Here is a 6,804-nt window from a genome sequence, read left to right on the forward strand (position 1 = left end):
TTGACAAATGGACCCCGGGGGCCGGGGCCGGGGCCGGGGCCGGGTGGGGGGCGGGGGGGAGAAAGGGAGGGGAGGGAGGAGGGGAGGGCGGCGTGGGGACCGGGGGAGGTCGAAAGAAAGAAAAACAGACGCCATTCTACTCAAGGAAGGCCTTGGTGATACAGCGGATCCTTCCAACGGTGTCTGGTTGCAATGAGCACGGATTCCCACCGACCTTCTGAAGAGGATTTAACAATCGCCAAAAAAAAGGAAGATGACTCACTGAGAGTTTCTGAACTCTGTTCAGGGTTTCGTGGACCTCATTCAGTTCCACGTTGTTCCTTTCTGTTCGGTTTCCACGCAGCTTTTTCATTAGTTCCGGCAACTCCTACTGTATGTAGTTGGACAATCTCAGGGTGACCAGACACCGGGATTCGTCCAGAGTCCTTTCCGCGAATCTTCTGAAAAGTGGACCGCATTGTTGCAAGACCTTCCTAACAACACCTGCACGTGACAGGGAGGTCACCCACGGATGGACGTGCCTAAAGACCCAATGAGAATTCATTATAATGCAGTCGAGAGGAAAATCCGACCAGTTTCTGTCACACACACATACACACACACACACAACACACATGCACGTACGCAGAGCATTTAAACAGTTCGAATGTGGAGTGACGGCACTCTACCAGGACACGTTACAAGTTTAGGAATTTCATTTCCTGTTCGGAACACCGGCAGCATTCACCCACACAATGTAATCTAAGAGGGCTTATGGTTCTTTGTCTGACAGTGCTTCTCATGTGCCTTCCCATAGCAGGTAAACGACCTATAGTAGTCAAGAGACTCTATTTAGGGTTTGGCATTCTGGGATCCGCTGAGAATCCACGAACGGATGAAGGGACCAGTAGACAGACAGACAGACAGACAGGCAGCCAACCAGCCAACCAAAAACATCTCAGAAGTTTTCAAGGCACATGCCTACAAAGGATCACGGATCATAACAAAACGGAAATCTTCAGTGTCTCTTTCGCCGAGGTGGCCCCTAGGAGATTCTACAGGTGCTTTTAGAGTTGTCCCCAAAATGAAGCTCCTTTACCGTGGAGAAGTTTTCACTCTTACGTAGTAGGGGAAGACCGGATACAAACGAACCCAAAAAATAAAATAAATAAGTAAATACCAAAAAAAGTGAAACAAGAACAACCAAAAAAAAAAAAAAAAAGGGAATCTAAAAACCTTGCTGTTCTGGGCAGGTAAAGGGAGACACACACACACACACACACACACACACACACACCCCCCAAAAAACAAACAAAAAACCCCCAACCAAACCACACCAAACCAAGCCAACCAACCAAACAAAAAAGCACCTTGTCTTTGTCTTTTCTTCTCTGTTCACACTCTTATCAAGAGTAGACTACCAATGCAAGAGAATCTCGCCATTTTAGCAGAGAGAAGAGCCAAATCTCAGTTGTACACCAGTGTAGTAGTAAAACCCACTTCTCCCAATCTCAGTCCGTCCTGACCACGCCTGCAATCCCTTTTCAAAGAGTCTGCTTCTGGGACGCCTTGGGTGGCTCAGCGGTGGAAGGTCTGCCTTTGGCTCAGGGCCTGATCCCAAGGGTCCTGGGATCCAGACCCACATCGGGCTCCCCACGTGGAGCCTACTTCTTCCCCTGCCTGTGTCTCTGCCTCTCTCTCTCTCTCTCTCTGTGTGTGTGTGTCTCTCTGTCTGTCTCTCTCTTTCTCTGTCTCTGCCTCACTGTGTCTCTGTGTCTGTCTCTCTGTCTCTGTCTCTCTTTATCTCTCTGCCCCTTTTCTCTGTCTCTTTGTCTCTCTCTCCCCTTCTCTCTGTCTCTCTCTCTTTCTCTGTCTCTGCCTCTCTCTGTGTCTGTCTCTCTGTGTCTCTCTGCCTCTCTTTTCTCTGTCTCTCTCTCTTTGTCTCTCTCTCCCCTTCTCTCTGTCTCTGTCTCTGCCTCTGTTTATCTCTCTGCCTCTCTTTTCTCTGTGTCTCTCTCCCCTTCTGTCTCTCTTTATCTCTCTGTCTCTCTCTTTGTCTCTCTCTCTCTCCCTGTCTCTCTCCTTCTCTGTGTCTCTCTCTTTCTCTATCTCTGTCTCTCTTTGTCTCTGTCTTGCTTTCTCTGTCTCTCTCTATCTCTCTGTGTCTCTGTCTCTGTGCCTCTGTCTCTCTTTGTCTCTCTCTTTCTCTGTCTTTCTCTCTGTCTCTCTCTGTCTCTGTTACTCTCTCTCCTTCTCTCTGTCTCTCTCTCTGTCTCTGTCTCTCTCCCATGAATACATAAATAAAATCCAAAAAAATAAAAAACAGAAAACAAAAAACAAATCTCAAAAATCTCCTTCATAAATCCCTTCTATAATTTCTTTTTCCATTCCGTCAGTCTTAAGTGTTCTTTCTCTAAATAGCCAGGCTTTGGGACGCCCCTGTGCCTCAGCGTTTGAGCGTCTGGCTTCAGCTCAGGGCGTGATCCCAGACTCCTGGGACCGAGTCCCATATCAGGGTCCTCGCATAGAGCCTGCTTCCCTTGTCTCTGCCTGTCCCTGTGTCTCTCGTGAATAAGTAAATAAAATCTTAAAAAAAAAAAAAAAAAAAGCCAGAGTCATTTCAGGACAGATTCATTTTCTTTTTTATTTTATTTTATTTTATTTTATTTTATTTATTTATGATAGTCACAGAGAGAGAGAGAGAGAGAGAGGCAGAGACACAGGCAGAGGGAGAAGCAGGCTCCATGCACCGGGAGCCTGATGTGGGATTCGATCCCAGGTCTCCAGGATCGTGCCCTGGGCCAAAGGCAGGCGCCAAACCACTGCGCCACCCAGGGATCCCCGATTCATTTTCTTTAACCACCACCACCACCACCCGTATTTTCATGCCTTGTATCTATTCTACATGTCTCCTACTATCTCACACACAGAGGTTGTTTTCCTTATCGTTAACCAGTAGTCTCGATTCCATGTGGCAGATTTTTTAAAATTGTACTTATTTTACACTTTTTGAGAGAGGAGAGAGAGAGAGAGAGAGAGAGAGAGAGAGAGAGAGAGAGAGAGAACTTTGTGAAGGGGGAAGAGAGGGAGGGAGGGAGACAGAGACAGAGACATAGGCAGAAGCAGGCTCCCCACAAGGAGCCAGATGTGGAAAGGGGTCCGGACTCGGATACCTCCCCCCCCCGCCGCCCCAGAATTGGGCCCTGACCCAAAGGCCGATGCTCAACCCCTCAACCGCTGAGCCACCCAGGCGGCAGACTGTTAACTCCTAGAAACCTCAGTCTCTGGTGAAAAGTCAGTAGGAACCACGGGCACATTGTCTATCGTACCAGAAATCCTTAGATTGTCAAATGTATGAATACATGTGATAGTTTTTAGAAACACGTGTGTGTGTGTGTGTGTGTGTGTGTGTGTGTGTGTGTGTGTTTGTGTATGTATTGTTGGGCTGGCTGAGAGACAGGGGCACCCAAAATGGCGGACATCTCAAACTGGGTCAAAATGGCTGATCTTCCCGTCAAAGCATCCCTGACCACCACATCATCTCCAGTGAGTCGAAGCCTAGATGGGAAACCGAAACTTTCCATCCAGGAACCGCCCCCGCCCCCTCCCCATCGTCTGATACTATCCCCCCCCTACTCCCAGCCAATCACCTAAGGACACGGTGTTCCCTTGTCTAATTTGGCTAGGGACCCACCCGGATCCAGAGTCGGAACCAAGAAGGCTTCAAAACCCCCACAGTCCCCAACCCCGCGCGACTTCCCTGACTCTGGCCACCTCTCCGAGTCATGGAACCTCGCCCAGGAGCGCTCCCCATTAAAGCACTCTCCTACCTACTGCCTGGCTCTGCTGGTTTTTTATTTCTCCGCTGTTCATTTTGTAAAAACCTAACATGTAGGACACAATTTTTTTTTTAAGATTTAAGAGAGAGGGGGGGGGGGGGGGGCAAAGACACAGAGGGAGAAGCAGGCTCCAGTGCAGGGAGCCTGACGTGGGACTCGATCCCGGGACTCCAGGATCACGCCCTGGGCTGAAGGCGGCACTAAAACGCTGAGCCACACGGGCTGCCCTGTATGATACAATTGTGAAGGAAGCACGAAACAGGGGATCCCTGGGTGGCTCAGCGGTCCTGCAGGGTGCCCGCTTCTCCCTCTGCCCGTGTGTGTGTGTGTGTGTGTGTGTGTGTGTGTGTGTGTGATGAATTGTGAATTAAAATTAAAAAAAAAAAAGAGGAAGGAAAAGAGAAACGAACAAACCAACCTGAAACACGTTTACTGACACACCCAGGTATCTGCAGGTTTCCTGAATCAGACAAAAGAGAAACACAAAAACTGAGGTGGGGGGAGGGGGGGGGAAGGAAGAAAAGGGCAAGGGGTGGGGGAGGAAAACACAACACCACAAAACAAAAAAACCACCTTGGGTGTCTTACTGACTCACACTTTAGTATTTTACCTTTCTGTTGGAAAGACAGACGCCAGGTATCCGATGAACTGAACCCAATTTATCAATTAAGCTAGTTACACCTTCAAAGTTCCAGGTCACCAAAGATTTGGGAAGCTATTGTAAAAGTTTAACCTATAGACTTTTTTTTTTTTTATTTATTTATGTATGTATGTATGTATGTATGTATGTATGATAGTCGGGGGGGGGAGAGAGAGAGAGAGAGAGAGAGAGAGAGAGAGAGAGAGAGAGAGAGAAAGAGAGGCAGAGACATAGGCAGAGAGAGAAGCAGGCTCCATGCACCGGGAGCCCGACGTGGGACTCGATCCCGGGTCTCCAGGATCGCGCCCTGGGCCAAGGGCAGGCGCCAAACCGCTGCGCCACGCAGGGATTCCCCCCTTTTTTCATTTTTTTCTTTTTCTTTTTTTTTAACCTGCTTGCTCGTCACAAGGAAAAGTACACGAGACGGACAAAATCGATCATTTGGAGTAGTTTCCGTGGACAAATCCTCAGAGGCACAACTCCACTAATCCGTTGAGTTCACAGCAAAGTTGAGTACGCCCGTCCCTCGGGGCCTGGACCCTCCGGCATGGGCATGGCATCCGGGTGGGTCCCGGTGGAGCAAGGGGATAAGTAGTTCTCCTTTTCTTTTCTGTGCCTGTGGGTCTAACAAGACACCACACGTGTCTCGTTTCTTTGTAATGAGGTGGCGGAAGGGTCTATCTCGATCACCACCATTCCAGGCCCACAAACTGTGACGGGAGCACAGCACATCCCACCGCCCACCCCAACGGCGGCGGGGGCGGGGGCGCGTGGGGACAAAACCGGTTATCCGTATGAAGTGTGACGGTGATAGGTAGCTCCCAGGACACGTCTTTTTACAGGAAACCCACAGGGACCGCGGATACGCAGAGATGACTGAGGCTGATGTGAATCCGAAGGCCTACCCCCTGGCAGATGCCCACCTCCCCAAGAAACTCCTGGACGCGTGTTCAGCAGTCCCGTAACTACAAGCAGCTTCGGAAAGGAGCCCACGAAGCCACCAAAACCCTCTGTGGAGAGGCATCTCTGAGTTCATCCTGATGGCTGGCTGCAGACGCCGAGCCCCTGGAGATCATCCCGCACCGTCCGCCGCCCGCCTGCCTGCCTGCCGCGTGAAGAGAAGAACGTGCCCTACGTGTTCGTGCGCTCCAAGCAGGCCCTCGGGCGGGCCTGCGGGGTGTCCGGGCCTGTCCTCGCCTGTCCCGTCACCATCCAAGGAGGCTCGCAGCCAAAGCCGCAGATCCAGTCCATTCAGCAGTCCATCGAAAGGCTCTTCGTGGAAACCGCTGGCCTCTGTCCCACCCCTCACGGAGCCCAGCCCTCCCCCCTGGGGTTGTGTCTACCGTCTGCGTTCGCATGTAGTTTCTCCAGCTGCCTTCTCTCGTTCTTTTTTTTTTTTTTTTTTTTAATTTTTATTTATTTATGATAGTCACAGAGAGAGAGAGAGGCAGAGACACAGGCAGAGGGAGAAGCAGGCTCCCCGCAGGGAACCCGATGCGGGCACACGAGCCCAGGGTACCCCTTCCACCTCCCCAACCCCCGCCCCGCATCCAGCCCCGAGAGGAAGGCAGCCGCCCAACCACTGAGCCACCCAGGCGTCCGTCCCTCTTTTCCTTTCTCTTATCCGTCAACCTTCCAGCCTTCCGCCTCCACCTCCGCCTGTTCCTTCATCTCGGTTTCCTCCTGGAAAACAGGCTTTGTCCGTGGTTGCCTCCCTCTCAGCCCTCTGAAAGAGGTGGAGTGGGTTGGGCATCAGTTCTGGTGCTCGTGCGTGCGTGTGGACTTGGGATTTCCGGCGTCCGCCTGCCTGGCCTGCTTTCCCCGTCTTCTTCATGATTTGGACTCAAGGGAAGTGGCGGGGGGTTGGGGGGGGGGGAGATCGGGTCCTTATTTCTCTGGACCACCTCTTGGGTCCCATCCCACGAGGCATCTTTCTGATGGGGTGACCTAGAAGTCCGAACGTAGGGAGGGAGAGAGAGAGAGAGAGAGAGAGAGAGAGAGAGAGAGAGAGAGGAGAGAGGAGAGAGGAAGGGGCAGAGACCTAGGCAGAGGGAGAAGAAGCAGGCTCCACGCAAGGACACAAACAAACCTTCCAAAAAAAGAGAAGGAAAAAAAAGGTAAACTTGCGGCAACGGCCCGGCCGCTCGGGGGTCGAGCTCCGCCTTCAGCCCAGGGCGTGGTCCTGGAGACGCGGGCTCAGAGTCCCAGGTCAGGCGCTCTGGATGGAGCCTGCTTCTCCGTCTCCGTCTGTGTCTGATGAAAGAAAGAAAGAAAGAAAAGAAAGAAAGAAAGAAAGAAAGAAAGAAAGAAAGAAAGAAAGAAAGAAAAGAAAATGAATAAATAGTA

General features: G+C 51.1%; 1 long non-coding RNA gene across 1 annotated transcript; it reads right to left on the reverse strand.

Annotated features, from left to right (window-relative positions):
- Positions 1–345: 345 nt before the first annotated feature.
- On the reverse strand, positions 346–4,556 carry LOC144309704 (uncharacterized). Its single transcript, XR_013375617.1, has 3 exons — positions 4,237–4,556; positions 961–1,096; positions 346–521 (listed from the first exon to the last, which is right to left on the reverse strand). It is a non-coding gene; the product is annotated as an uncharacterized LOC144309704 (long non-coding RNA).
- Between the last annotated feature and the right edge of the window lie 2,248 nt (positions 4,557–6,804).

The sequence above is a fragment of the Canis aureus genome, unplaced genomic scaffold (genome assembly GCF_053574225.1).
Source record: "Canis aureus isolate CA01 unplaced genomic scaffold, VMU_Caureus_v.1.0 ptg000179c_RagTag, whole genome shotgun sequence".
In the NCBI taxonomy this organism is placed as follows: domain Eukaryota; kingdom Metazoa; phylum Chordata; class Mammalia; order Carnivora; family Canidae; genus Canis; species Canis aureus.